Below are 16,128 nucleotides of genomic sequence, written 5' to 3' on the forward strand. Positions count from 1 at the left end.
AAATTTTAATGTAATTCTTAGCCTAAAGGTTTCCTACATAGGCCTATTGATATTGATACAATAGTAATAATTTGAGCATTGTGTCATTATCACAGGCTAAACAACCAAACAGTGCCTTCACTAACATCGCTTTATGATTTATTTGTAGCCTACTTTATTTATAGTGTATAAGGAATTACAATTACTGAGGCCTGTGCATGGTGTTCAGCCATAACCATGATCCTTGTATGCTTTGTTTCTTTTAGTCTTTACATTGTAATGTTACACTTAGCCTACATGTTTTCTATTTATATTGATAAATTATTTCAGCATTGTTTTGAGCAATGTATCATTATCACAGGCTCCTGTGCTGTGACCAGTGCCTCCAGATTTCCTCTCTCTTTGTATTCTGCATAATCTGCTAATTTTGAGTTTCATAGTTCACAGATAAGCTTGTCTCTGATTGGATAATGACATGAGGAGCGGGAGACGCTTACCTGCGGCTGACGTCAGTAACGAGTGAGCCAGAGCAGCGCTCGTTTGGAAGAAAACAGAGGCACAGCAGAAGTCTTCGGAAAAATTTTTATCTACAATTTTAAGAAGTATTTAGAGGGCCTGCTGCTGTTCAGTTTGAAAATTAAAAGTCTGCACGGTAAGATTCACAGTGTTTAGCCTACTTTTTTCGAGATCAAACGAAAATGTGTGCTAAAAGCACATGGTGTAAATTAGCTAGATAGATCAATGCGTGATAACTTGGTTCAACTAAAAAGCACAGGCAAACACTTGAAATCCCAAAAATGATCACCTGTGTTTTTTGTAAAAAGAAATTGGATACATTAAGAGGCTATGTTCTACATTGCAAAGTGCATCCGAATGAGCCCCGTTGTCTTTTTAAATGTGTTGGCGCTAACTGTAGTCAAACATTTACCACTTACTCCGCTTTCAAGGGCCATTTTTATCGTGTGCACAATGCGCCTAAAGCTGCTCCTAAAGCTGTTGTTGCGGATTTAAAATGCGCCATTTCATTATGTGCCCGCCATTTTCACACCGTGAAAGAGCTCTTGTCTCACTTAAATGATCATATTGAAGAGGGCAGGTCTGTCTCATGTCCAATAAGTGGTTGTAAACACGTGTTTACAAAAAAGTCGTAATTTACTTCTCACATGTCTAGAAAGCATAAAGCATGCTCCCCAGATGGTATCGATAACATGTACAGGGAAACTCGCCCTCATCCCCCAGATATCATTGCCAGTACAGATGATTCAGAAAACATGCATGAAGCCATGCCTACAGCTAGTGCAGCCAGTGACATGCCAGAGAATGATAGTCAGTCTTATGTCAGAAACATGTGTCTCTTTTACCTTAAACTGCAAGGACAGCTGCTAATTCCAGCCTCAACTATACAGACTATTGTTAAGGAAATGCAGAATGTGCACGAGTTAGGTCAAGCCTATACAATTGCTAGAGTAAGTTCTTTTTTAAAAAATGATATCAGCCTATCAGATGAAGCAGTCTCTAAAATCTGTGACTGCATTAAAGAGTCAGATTTATTCTCTGCTTGTCATCAGGGACAATTAAGAACTACATACTCAAGAAATCAGACATTCACACAAATGTTTAATTACACAGAACCGCAAAAAGTGGCACTGGGAATGGATGAAAACATGACACAAAAATTTGCTTATTACATACCAGTAGCAGAAACTCTGAAGAGCTTTTTACAGTCACATTTAGGGAGGAATACACAGTCACAACAGTTTGGAGATCCTGATGTAGAGGTTTTTACGGATTTATATGATGGACAAAATTTCCAATGTCACCAATTCTTCAATGAAAACCCTGAAAGCCTCAAACTGATTTTGTACCAAGATTCATTTGAAATTGTGAATCCCCTGGGTTCTGCTAAAAAGACGCACAAAGTTCTTGCAGTTTATATTTCATTAGCAAATTTACCCATTCATTTGCGTTCAAATACTGATATGTTTTTAGTCTTGTTGTGTGTTGAGGATGACCTTAAGCGTTTTGGAGTAGCCAAAGTTTTCTCAGAGTTGTTGGCAGATCTGAAATCCTTGGAGACAGATGGAATAAATGTAGATGGACAATCAGTAAAAGGAGGTCTTTACTGCATTGCTGGGGATAACTTGGGTTCTCATTGCATAGGTGGGTTTAACGAGAACTTCAGCCGCTCTCAATATTTTTGCAGGTACTGTGAAATCACAAGAAGTGAGTTTGTGGCTGATCCGAATGTCTGTGGTCCTCTACGCACCCCAGAGACGTATGACGCAGCTGTTGCGGATCTCCAGGCTGAAAACATCCAAGGAATCAGGGGGATAAAGGTAAACTCTATCTTTAATGTCCTTGGGTCTTTTCACGTATCCCAGCCTGGTCTCCCGTCATGTTTAGGTCATGACCTCTTTGAAGGTGTCTTGTCATATGATCCAACACTGTACCTAAAGAACATTATAAAAAAGAAAAAATGGTTCACATACTCTCTCTTAAACAGGCGCATCAAACAGTTAAAGTACAAAGGATCTGAAGCACTCACAAAGCCATGTGCTGTCAACCCGGACGGAGCCAAGTTATCAGGGCAAGCCATTCAAAACTGGAACCTTTTGAGATTGCTACCAGTTTTGATTGGTGACAAAGTGCAAAATCATGAGGATGACGTATGGCAGTTAGCTCTCCAGCTCAAAGACATTGTGGATCTTATTTGTGCTCAGAACATTTCCTTGTCCCAGATAACATATCTTGACGTTTTGATCCAAGAATATTTGGAGTTAAGAAAGATGTTGTTTCCTGAAGTGCAAGATGCAACAAGTTTTTTCACACCTGGATTTGAGGATCCTCTCCAGTTCTGTCAGGTTGGATGGTAAACGTTGGTGGACAGCCATTTTTATGTCTCTCCAGAGATGCTCAATTGGGTTTAAGTTAGGGCTCTGGCTGGGCCATTCAAGAACAGTCACGGAGTTGTTGGGAAGCCACTCCTTGTTCATTTTAGCTGTGTGCTTAGGGTCATTGTCTTGTTGGAAGGTAAACCTTCGGCCCAGTCTGAGGTCCTGAGCACTCTGGAGAAGGTTTTGGTCCAGGATATCCTTGTATTTGGCTGCATTCATCTTTCTTTGGGTTGCAACCAGTCGTCCTGTCCCTGCAGCTAAAAAACACCCCCACAGCATGATGCGGCCACCACCGTGCTTCACTGTTGGGACTGTATTGGACAGGTGATGAGCTGTGCCTGGTTTTCTCCATACATACCGCTTAGAATGAAGGCCAAAAAGTGCTATCTTGGTCGCATCAGACCAGAGAATTTTATTTTATTTTTATTTTTTTTTAACAAACTCCATGCAGGCTTTCATACAGCTGGACTTAAATGAAGGTGTAGAACCATCTCAAGGATTATCAGAAGAAATGGACCTCACCTAAGTTAAATATGAGTGTCACTGAATACTTAGGACCATGTGATATTTCAGTTTCTCTTTTATTTTATTTTTTATTTTTTTATATTTTATGTTTTTCTGTCAATATGGGGTGCTGTGTGTACATTGAGGAAAAATATGAACTTAAATGATTTTAGCAAATGACTGCAATATAACAAAGACTGAAACATTTAAGGGAGTCTGAATACCTTCTATACCCACTGTATTTTAAAGTGTAATTTTATTCCTGTGATGCAAAGCTGAATTTTGAGCTTAACTAAAATGCTCAAAATTCAGAGTCACATGATCCTTCAGGAATCATTCTAATATTATTTTTATGGTCAAGAAACATTTGATTATTATCAGTGTTAAATTATATGTATTTTATTTTTTCATTCTTTGAATATAAAGTTCAAAAGAACAGTATTTATCTGAAATAGAAAGCTTTTGCAACATTTGTAATTCCTTTCAAAAGTTTTGGATCGGTAAGATTATTTTTACAAATTTTGTAATTTTTAACCTAAATTAATACATATATTTTCAGCAAGGATGCATTCAATTGATCAAGTGACAGTATAGACATTTATAATGTTGCAAAAGCTTTATATTTCAAATAAATGCTGTTGTTTTAAACTTTATTCATTACATAATCCTGAAAAATTGTACACAATTGTTTTTAACATTGGTAATACGTGTTTCTTGCATTTGCACTGCAAAATGCATTTAAATAGAAAGTTATTTTAAATTGTAAAAATATTTCACAATAATAATTTTTTTGGGTGTTTTGGGTGAATAAATGCAGCCTTGTTGTGCAGAAGAGACTTCAAAAACAATCAGAATAATACACTTTCCAAATTTTTAACCGTTAGTTGTATATTGTTTCTTGTCTTTTTTTTTTTTTTATAAATTAAAATGCTTAATATGCTTTTGTTCTACAGGTGTTTTTTCTCGATAAACCCAGAAAAAGGAACCAAAGTAGAGAATAAAAACTCAAAGCGTCGTCTCAGTGTGAACCCTCGAGTCCTCACCCTGATACAGGAACTCTCCGATCACGAGTGGTGTTAAGCCTAAATATGGACTCTTTCTGTGGACTCTGACTTTAAGAAGAGGTACTGTTAGTTTGCACTCTAAATCCACAATGTGTTCTATGTTTATTAAGGCACATCATTCTTATTTTTTTTTCTTCAAGTCCTAAAGATGCAGTAACTTTTCTCTGTTTGTTTGAAGTACTGTTATTTTTCACTTTGTTAAATCCACAGTGTGGATTATGGTTAAAAGGGCACTTTACAATTATTATAAATTTTTTTTTTTTAGTCTTGAAGGTGCACTAACTTTTTCTGGTAGCGAGTCCGCCACCTGCTTGTTTCATGAAGATGCTCTTTCTTTGCAGGAATGTTTCACAATGTGGTATAAAACTTATCTACCTTGCATTTATTCAATTAGGACTGTTTTTATTGAAAAAAATACTTCTAAAAAATGTGAGGAGCGTCGCCTGTACATCTGACCTGTAACTATGCCTTTTGGTATCGCCTGATCGTCTCCATGGAGATAAGTTTCATGCCATACTGTGGAACATTCCAGACAGGGAAAGTGTGGATTGTTGTTATGTGCCTGGCACATAAACTTTGTTTCAAACTTTAAAAACTTAGTTTGAATACAAATTCATCAAGTTGTTTACAACTATTGACGAGGGCTGTTAAATAAATTTTTTTAAGTTATATTTTGCTCTCGTGTCTTTTCTCAAGATGTGTGTTTGAAATTTTCCACATTAACTTTATTATTAAAACAAAATAGAAATACAGAATATTATAAATAGATTTAATGTATAATGTACAGAACATCTCCATTTAAAATGCAAAGTTTTACTGTTGTTTTACCGGGTAAAATGAGTTTTGTTTGATATTTTCCTGTTAATTGTATAATCTATTGATGCACAATAAGCAATTATTACATGTAAAAAATACAGGAAATGGTCAAGTTTGCATAACTGTGTTGTATATAAATAAACAAGTTTTTTTTGTTGGCTTACTTGTGATGACGTAACGCTCGTTGTTAAAACAAGAAGCGCATGCATGAAACATGATACTCGGTGCTTGTTAACTAAGACAATGCTTGTTTTTCAAGTAAAAAATTATTAAAAATTGTTGCTCGTCTTGCAAAACACTCGTAAACCACATTACTCGTAATCCGAGGTTCCACTGTACTTGCCTTTTTTGAAGTAAGTCATTGTGTGTCATGCTTTCATTTGGTAAAGATTGTGATCAGTCTATTCATGGTAAACTATTGACTCTTTTGAGTGACAAGTATAGCCACATCCACCTCTAGGAAAAAAGTGTTAGATGCTGTCATGTTATCTGGCACATAACAGCGCATAACTTTCCTTCCATTTGACATTTTTATTTCATTTATTTTACGCAGGTTTAACTTTAGGCAAATACCTAAATATTGGCAAAGTGTTATTAAACCATGTCCAGTCAGTTTAATGCTGTGAAAAAAACTTTTTCTTTTTGACTCCAATGTATGAAACGTGAAGATATAATTACAAAATGAATTACTTTTTGAACCAAAAAAGAATATTACAGAAGAATACTGTACATACATGTTAAATATGTGACATGTTAAATAACAGACAAAACACTTTTCAAACAAAAAAAAAAAAGCATTATGAAGGCTTCTTGTCATGCACACTCAATCAGCGACCAGCACTAGGACCCGTAAGTAAAGCGGTCGCGAACCAGGAAGTATAAGAGGAGTAAACAAACCAGTTTTCGCCCATGTCGGTTCTGGATGTCCGTCTACCAATTCGTGAGTACTCACTTTCTTGGGTTTTGCTTTCTGATATTGAGTGTGTGTTTATAGGACGCGGGTTAAACTTGTGTTTTTCCCTTGCTCCCCTTCTGTGAGAGTCCTTAAACTAAATCGCGAGGTTATCCTGACTACTCGCTCTCTTCCGCGTTTGGGTTTACCATCTACACTACATTGGGCTAATCGCTAAAGCTACGTCGTCTGGTCCCCGAGGTTAGTTCATCTTGACAGAATGACTGAGCCTAACGCAGTGAACCCAGCGGATTTTTCGCATCTCTGCGACGTGGTGGACCAGCATCCCAAGCTAATCAATAAGCTAACCAGGGAGATCGCTACTCTGCGCCAGAGTGTCCAGAGTGTCCCGCCGCAGCGGTTGCGGGGCCGCGTCACCACTCCCCCCCCATTTGAGTTTAATTCCACCAAGTACTCCACCGATCGGCTACGCATTGCTCTACTTGTCTCGTTGCTATCAGGGCAGGCAACAGAGTTTAGACCAACAACAAGCTTTATCACCTGCGGCTGGGGGGATTGTCCGTGAGTCCCTACACCGCGGAGTTTCAAACCCTCGCCGTACAGACATCTTGGAGAGACACCGCGCTCCAGACATCCTATTCCTTGGGGCTGGCGTCACATATAAAAGACGAGCTTGCCGGATGGAGGGATTAATCCAGGTGGCTCTCCGTATCGATCAGCGCCTCCTCGCTCGTCCGAAGCCAGTTCTCCGAGGAACCTCCTGCCATGGTTGACACCAGAGCCGGAAAATTCATCGACATTCATTGACTCCGGGGCAGCAGATAACTTTATTGACTCCTCTTACGCCAAAAGATTGGGGGGAAAATTTGAGGCGTTATCCCAGCCTGTTCGGATTACATCTGTCGACGGTCTGCCCCTATCCACCAGTCCAATTACCACCCAGTCTCAACCCATCACTCTCTTTATCGACCAACATCAAGAACAGCTCCGTTTTCACGTCACCTCCATCTCTTCGCCTCCCATCATCCTTGGATATCCCTGGTTACTACAACACGATCCTCTAATCTCCTGGACCGATTTCTACAGTGGGGCTCGACCTGCACCAAACTATGCCTAAGGGCGTCAGCTGGGATGTGCTCTAGGGATTTCGAGGCCCCCGATGTCGACACCAACGCCATCCCAGAGGCATATTGGGACATGGCAGAGGTATTCTGCAAGAGACGAGCCACCCACCTGCCTCCTCATCGCCCTCCTCACCCTGCGGCCACCTCTACTGATTGACATCCACGGAGACACAGGCGATGGAGGAGTTTGTCACCAATGCCCTCCTCCTCGCCTGCAGCCACGGGGTTCTTCTTCATGAAGAAGAGGGGAGGCGAACTTCACCCATGTGTCGACTATTGGGGGCTCAACAATATAACTATCAAAAATAGACACCCATTGCCTCCTACCAACTCTGCCCTGGACGCCCTCTCTGGTGCCACCATCTTTACAAAGTTGGACCTCCGGAGCGCCTTCAACTTGGTGCGCATCAGAGAGGGTGGTGAGTGGAAGACGGCCTTTATCACCCCAACCGGACATTCCGAGAGTCTCGTTATCCCTTTTGGACTTTGCAATGCCCCCGCCACTTTTCAACACCTGATCAACGATGTTCTCCGCGACATGCTAGGTCGGTGGGCATTTGCTTACTTAGATGACATCCTCATTTACTCTCGCACTGCTGATGAACATGTCCAGCACGTCAGGGCAGTCCTAAAGAGACATCAACTGTACTGTAAGTTGGAGAAGTGTGCTTTTCACAATCACTTCACCACATTCCACCACGGTTTTGTCATCTCAGCCCAGGGTGTGGCCATGGACCCACAGAATCTAGAGGTTGTGCGTCATTGGCCGCTACCCAAGACCCTTAAGCAACTTTAACGGTTTCTCAGGTTTGCGAACTTCTATCATCACTTTATCCGGGACTACAGTACAGTTGCCGCCCCCCTAACCGCCCTGACTCGCCCCTCATCTCTCCTATTCCATTTCAACTCTACCGCCATCGCTGCCTTCAAGAGCCTCTGTCATCGTTTCACCACTGCTCCTATCCTTCTTCACCCTGATGTCAGTAAACCATTCTTCGTGGAGGTGGACGCTTCAGATGTGGGTGCTGGGCTGTCCTCTCGCAATGAGGTCCAGATCCAGGGAGCCATTCATCATCTGGACGTTTCATCAGAATCTCATCACCATCAGGGGCCTAAAGCAACCGAATCCCCGACAGGCATGGTGGTCACTGTTCTTTGAGAACTATGATTTCCACCTCTCCTACCGCTCGAGGTCCAAGAGGACGAAGGCAGACGCCCTCTCACGACAACTCGAAATAGATTCTCCCCGGGCGGACCCTGCGCCTGACCTTCCATCATCTTGGATAATCACCCCACTCCAACTGGACCTGGAAAGGAGAGTGCGCCAGGTGCAGATCACAGAGACCGAACCGGCAGGTGCGCCGCCTGGACGACTCTACGTGCAGATGCCATAAGATCTGAGTTTCTTCAGTGGGGCCACTCTTGGCCTATATCGGGCCACCCGGGCACAAGACGAACCCTTAAATTCCTCCAGCGAGACTTCTGGTGGCCTTCTCTCACTAAGGACGTCAAAGAGTTCGTTCAGGCGTGCCCAGTGTGCGCCAGGGCCGAAGACATTAACCAACCCAGTCCTGGTGACCTTCAACCTCTTCCGGTTCCCCGTCAGCCCTGGACGCGCATTGCCGTCGACTTTATCGTGGGCCTGCCGGTCTCCAAGGGAAAAGATACAATCATGACCATCGTCGATCGGTTCTCTAAGGCCGTGCACCTGGTGGCTCTCGCTGGACTCCTGTCAGCCAAAAGGACAGCTGAGCTGATACTAGAGCACGTAGTCGGTCTGCATGGGTTCCCTAAGGACATCGTCTCGGACAGAGGGCCTCAATTTACCGCCAAATTCTGGAAGGCCTTCTGCGGAGTGGACCAACCAACAACTGGAGCGCTATCTGAGATGTTTTATCGCCGATCGTCAGCGCTCCTAGGCTCGCTACCTTCTCTGGGCAGAACTGTCACATAATCTTCACGTATCTTTAGCCACGAAGTTCAGCCCATTTGAGGTACAGTATGCTACGGCTTCAAACTTTCAATGTTCAACCAACAAGAACCAGAGGTTCTTGTTGGTTGAACTGCTAACTGCTAACTGCTAAGTCTTCTGCTTCACCTCCGGTTAGTTCGTGACAAACACTTTATACTATAACACTATATACTATTTACAGCGTACTATAAAATAACCAAAATCACATTTCATACTTTCACTGTGTACTGAACAGCCCTTACTATACTATATTAGTTGTGAAGCCTGATGAAACCAATGTAGCAGAGAGCAAGGAAACACAATGTCAGCATATGTAATTAAACCTATGGAAAAAACTACCTAACCAGATGGTGTGTCATAAGGATTGAGGCAGACCTTAAAGGCACACAAGAACAACAGTGAGGTGAGATATTAGCTGGATTTTTTTTGTTTTTAACTCTCATTTTTCATGCACAAAATGTCTTTGTCTTTGTACTTATAAACATAAACAGATCCTGGAAGTATGCATTCATAGCTAAAATCAAAGATATGTTAGATTAAAAATGTCCCTGCACTGTGAAAATATGTACACTCACCATCCACTTTATTAGGAATGTCTGTACACCTGCCAGTTTAAACAGTTTTTGAATCAGGTGACAGCAGCTACTAGAAGAGCCTGAGCTACTCTGAGTAAAACAGAATAGTAGGAAAAACATAGATGAGAGGAAAATGGCAAAAGCTTGCAGGAAGGATAGAATAACTTAAACAATTAGTCTTTACAGACAGGTTGAGCAGAAAAACATTTCAACATGCACACAAAATAAGGTGCTGTGGGAAAAACTATCCCATAATTCCCACTAATCTTAATGTGACGCTCCTGAAGCATGACGTGAAGAGGTTCCCCACTCTGAAAGACACAATGAACACAGTGGCCTCAGAACCCCCACACCAATGGATCAGTTAAGGCAGCAGGAGGCTGGAAATGCCTCAGGCCTTAACATCAGTAATGTCTGCTGGAGGATAGGGTAGGTTGGTGAAGCCCTCAAGTCATGGACAAAGCAAGATGGGGCAGGCATTGGTTGAACTGGGAGAGGCTGTGGTGCAGGCCTTGGGTGAAAGCTAAAGGTGGACCTAGAGTGTCCTTGATTCACACAGGGATATAGTAATGTCTTTAATGCAAACTTGTGCTAAATCCAAATAGAAAGCAGATAGTGGAGGAGTAATCATTAATGGCAATGTCTTTAGACTAATCATTTGATGGCAGTTCCTTTTATATTTAGTGGCATCCCCTTCATGAAAGAAAACATAAAGAAACAGATTTTTTTAGATTGTGCAGTCATTGTAAAACGCACATGCATTCGTGCCCTCTCTCAGCATAGATGCAGCCACCAACCAGCTACCTTCCAAGAATTGTGATGGAAAATGTGTTTTCTTATTCAACCTTACTTGATCTGCTGCTTATGCAATGTTAGGAGGCGGCATGAGAGACAAAGCACAATGTACAGGTGAAACCCGAAAAAATAGAATATCGTGCAAAAGTTCATTTATTTCAGTAATGCAAATTAAAAGGTGTAAGTAATATATGAGATAGACTCATTTAATGCAAAGCAAGATAATTCAAGCTTACCCCAAATCCACAATCTCAAAAAAATTTTAATATTGTGAAAAGGTTCAATATTCTAGGCTTAAAGTGTCCCACTCTAATCAGCTAATTAAGCCATACCACCTGCAAAGGGATCCTGAGCCTTTAAGTGGTCTCTCAGTCTGGTTCAGTATGAAGCACAATCATAGGAAAGATTGCTGACCGGACAGTTGTGAAGAAAACCATCACTGACATCCTCCATAAGGAGGGAAAGCCTCAAAAGGTAATTGCAAAAGAAGTTGGATGTTACCAACAGTTGGAAGTTGGAAGTGCTGTACCAACACTGAAAAAAGTGAAAATGCTGTGTCATTGATACAAAGTATGTTTCTACATTGATCTGATGGAAATTTTTGATTTCCTATACGAAACTGATATTTTTATGTTGCTTAAAAGCAATCACGCAGCCTCTGGTTAAACTTAAATGTAATCCGTTCACTTAAAGGACATTTCTACTTCAAACTAAAAGTTTGCCGTGACACGTGACCTCATGACGTAGTATTATCGTGTACTGAATCATTTTCTGCTGGCGGCCATAGTTTTTCAAAGAAAACAACAGGTAAGAAAGCAAACTCATGTCATTTCTATGTTAAATGTATCTCTTATATGAGCAAATTTATGATTTATGTCAGGAACAACTACTTTGTAGATTGAGTTTTGCGTCTGTGTTTGCTAGCTACCTATTGAGTTTTGTGTCCGTGTTTGCTACTGTAGCTAAAAACACCTATATTACCGACAGTAGAATTAGCTAACTACAGAAAGGCGGTTATTTTAAAAAATGCTGGAGTTTCTACGCTAAGTCGGCTGTGCCGAATAGCATAAAATAATAATTATATTTAAGTACTGTAAAAATTAATAATAAAGTGACCTAAACATAGAACAAGCCAATTTGGAGTGAGTGCTGTTTGTAGTGTACTTATAGTTGTGTTTAAAACCTTCTGGACTTGCTAACGTGTAAGTAATGTAATATCGCTAAAACTATATTCCCTCGTATGAAACGGGGCATAAGCACATGTTTCTGACATACTGTTAACACTTTATGACACGTTTTTAATGGAATCAGTATATAATCTCCAACACTGGCAGCAATTTGACATGTTGATTTAACGTTACTATAAGTAAAAGTACAAAAGTCCACAAGTCGACCAATAAATTAAATAAACCATGTAAATTAAATAAAATGTGAAATAAAACACAAAAACAGTAAATTATTTATATATATTTAATTATTAAACAAACTTTCAATTTGCATGGTAGTAGTAGCATGGATTAATAGGCGGAGCACTGTCACACTGTCCACTAGTGTTTACGCAGACCAACAAGCTGAGGTTAGCCATTACTGTGTCACGAATGAAGATTAAAAGTAAACATGGAATCTTTATTAACTTTTGTGTTTACAGGTCTGTTAGCTTTTCTGAAAGGGCATTATTTTACCCATACTGCAAAAATTAAGTCCTAAAATGCCCAAATAAAAACATTATGTGGATAAATTTTGAAATGAAAATGATACAATAGAATTGCCGTGAATTTAGTAAATGTCAGCGTAATCTAAATATCCTAAAATAAACTCCCTCAAAATGACGGAGCAGTGAAACTTAGTAGTTGAATTATCTGATAATATCAGAGAATAATTTCACTTATTCTGCGAAACTGAATTATGTTCATGGGTTCATTGTATTATCAGTAGTGAACAGTTATTTTAATGGTGTGTGTGTGGAGTGGTGATTCTTTCTATACATGCTGTAATTAAGATTTGATAAGAACTTGAGCCAGTCCAATTTGTTTGTTTTTTGTTCAGTCTTTTTTTTTTAAGATCAGTAATGAGTTTCTGAGAATTATAACTGCTCCACTTTAAGCAAGATTGTCTGCCATGTTTATTTTATCACACTTTACAAGCCTAACATAACCAACAATACTATGTTTGTTCCTACATGCCTAGAGCCTGGAGGTGAATGTATGAAGAGAGTATCTCCTGAAATGTCTTATGGTGTATTTGAGTGGAAGATGTGGATCAACTGATTAAGCACTGGTAAGCATTTGTTCATAAGGCATTTCAACCTTAGAACTGAAAAATGCTACTGAATTGTAAAATTAGCATTGCTCAAAGGTCCAGGTGGCAGCTTGGTGGTGCTGGGGTTTGAACCTGTGAGCTTCCAATCAGTATACCATCAAAAAAACACACAATTACCTCTGCCCCTTCATATTCACAAATATGAGGTCATTGGCATTATCAGCTGCAGCACAACATTTACACAAGGCCATTTTTTAAAAATCATAGTATGTATTAACATTAGTTAGATACATGCTCCTAAACTTTGTGGAAAGACTTCACAGAAGAGCTGAAGCTGTTATGGCTGCAAATGGCCAACATCATATTAAATCCTTTGCATTAAGAAGTGGATGTTACTCAAGTTTATACTGTATGCATGTGAAGGCAGGCAAGCCAACACTTTTGGCAATATAATGTAATATATAATGTGTGTGTATATGAAGGTCAGTTGTTTTGTCCTATTCATTGACATAACTTGATGCACCATAATCCTAGATGTTTTTTTCATTCAGTGATTTTTACATGCATACATCAGACAATATTTTGCCAAATATTGAGTAAATTGTCTAACAAATGTCCTTTCTTTTATTAGGTTGTTCAGAAAGATGAAGCTCAGGCAGAACTTGAGAGGTGCACGATGGCCCTGTTTGCCCTCTGGAAGGAAGAGGAAAGTCTTCAGGGACCACATGAAATTGGGATTGTGACTTATTGAGTCGCACATGAATGTTCCATGTTGTTTGGCCTAATCTATGCGCTAAACTTGAGCTATCTTGGTGAGCTCAAACACATTTTTGTGGCCCTTTATTGACATTAAAATATAACATTTTGGTCACTTTATCCATCAAGCAATTGTCAGATTTTTACATGGTTAGCAAATAGGTTTATACAGTTCTTAAGCTTAAGTTATTTAAAATGCATTGTTTTATTTATTTTTTTATTTTTTTATTTCTGTCTTTAATTGGAGAAATAATGGTACAACAAAAATAAAAGGTAATGTATGGTTTCAAGGATGGTAATAAATGTTTTTTGGAGGAGAACTTGTTTGTTCATTGTCTTTATTTATAAATGTAACTTTTTTTTTTTAAAGGTACTTACTCCATTCATAAATGTAACTTCTCTATGTAATCATACTTTTAACTTGAGAATAATGAAAGATTACTTTACTACTATAATTTACTCCTATTACTTTATACTACATGAATGTAATTTGTTTCTTTCGAGGTAAATACTAAACTTAACTTAAACATAGTGTTAAATTTTAGGTTTTTCTAAAATAATATAATCAAGTTGTTAGAAAGTAGAAAAATAAGTTTTTACTGGCCTAAGGCATTGTAACAACTATTGTTTATAATTTGAATGGATAAATTTATTTTTGCTTTGGGGAAATTTCAAAAATATATTAATATTTAATAAAAATGAAACCTTAAATGAAATTATAACATTTGATTTGAGAGAAAGTAAAAATTGCTTGTAACAAATTAAAGCAATTTTTTAAGTTGATTCAAAGTATCATTTTTGCAGTGAATGCACAGTAATAGAAAGTTTTGTGGAAGGGAAAGTGTGGAAGAAAAAGGTGCACAAGCAGCAGGGATAACCGCAGCCTAGAGAGGATTGTCAGGAAAAGTCTATTCAAAAGTGTTGGGGACTTTCACAAAGAGTGGACTGAGGCTGGAGTCAGTGCATCAAGAGCCACCACACACAGACGGACCCTGGACATGGGCTTCAAATGTCGTATTCCTCTTGTCAAGCCGCTCCTGAACAACAAACAACATCAGAAGCATCTTACATGGGCTAAAAAATAAAAAAAAAACTGGTCTGTTGCTCAGTGGTCCAAAGTCCTATTTTCTGATAAGAGCAACTTCTCATTTGGAAACAAAGGACCCACAGTCTGGTGGAAGAATGGAGAGGCGCACACTGCAAGATGCTTAAAGTCCAGTGTGAAGTTTCCGCAGTCTGTGTTGATTCGGGGAGCCACGCCATCTGCTGGTGTTGGTCCACTGTGCTTCGTTAAGTCCAGGGTCAACGCAGCCGTCCACGAGGTTGAGCTCTTCATGCTTTCTTCTACAGACGAGCATTATGAGATGCTGACTTTATTTTCCAGTAGGACTTGGCACCTGCCCACACTGCCAAAAACCTGGTTCAAAAGCACCAAAACCTGGTTTAATGACCATGGGAGTACTGTGCTTGATTGGCCAGCAAACTTGCCTGTCCTGAACCCCATAGAGAATCTATGAGGTATTGCCAAGAGAAAGATGAGAGACATGAAACTGACCAATGCAGAAGAGCTGAAGGTCACTATTGAAGCATTCTGGTCTTTCATAACACCTCAGCAGTGCTACAGGTTGATAACTTCCATGCCATGCCGCATTGAGGCAGTAATTGCTGCAAAAGGGGCCCAAACCAAGTACTGAGTGTATAAGCATACTTTTACTTTTCAGTCCAATATGTTCTATGTACAATCCTTGGTTTATTGATCGCATGTAGTATTATAATTTTCTAAGATTGTGGATTTGGGGTTTTCATGAGCTCTCTGTCATAATCTTTTTTTGCATGTAATGAGCCTATCTCATATATTAGTTTCACCTTTTAAGTTGCATTATTGAAATGAAGGGCCTTTTGCACACTATTCAATTTTTTTGAGTTTCATCTGTATGTCTTGGGAATATACAGTACAAAAATTTCTACCTAAAATAAATTTCTATAAGAAGCACTTAAAAGTAATAAAATAAAAGCATTATTTGGTGTGGAAACTCTTTGCATGGAAATAATCAAATACATATTTGTGCAGTATTATAAGTAAAACAGCTGAGAGGTTTTACTGAGCATGTCAGGGAACATGACAGAGGTCTTTTAACCTTTTTTTCTATTTGCTCCTCTCTATTTTCATGCAAATCCCAGGAGGCTACTTTGTTTACATCTGAAAACTGGTGTGTCATATAATATGTTGCTTTCGTCACAGATATGCACATATTTTTTAATGTTAGTTAGTTATTTCTTTATTAATTTTAAAGGTATGTTTGAAAATAGTGAATGTACATACAGTAATAATGCACACATGATGAACATACAGTATACAATATAACAAAGTTTGCAAAGTTCACAGATAATATGGTGACATTTTGGACAGACTTTTGATACATTTTAGCAAGTTCCTGAAAAATATTTTTATCATGTCTGTCCATGTTATCTTTTAA

At 39.2% G+C, this 16,128-nt stretch overlaps 1 long non-coding RNA gene across 1 annotated transcript; it reads left to right on the forward strand.

Annotated features, from left to right (window-relative positions):
- Positions 1–542: 542 nt before the first annotated feature.
- LOC128518047 (uncharacterized) lies at positions 543–5,078 on the forward strand. The gene is made up of 3 exons (XR_008357558.1): positions 543–631; positions 2,183–2,315; positions 4,331–5,078. It is a non-coding gene; the product is annotated as an uncharacterized LOC128518047 (long non-coding RNA).
- Positions 5,079–16,128: the final 11,050 nt, after the last annotated feature.

The sequence above is a fragment of the Clarias gariepinus genome, chromosome 2 (assembly GCF_024256425.1).
Source record: "Clarias gariepinus isolate MV-2021 ecotype Netherlands chromosome 2, CGAR_prim_01v2, whole genome shotgun sequence".
NCBI lineage: Eukaryota > Metazoa > Chordata > Actinopteri > Siluriformes > Clariidae > Clarias > Clarias gariepinus.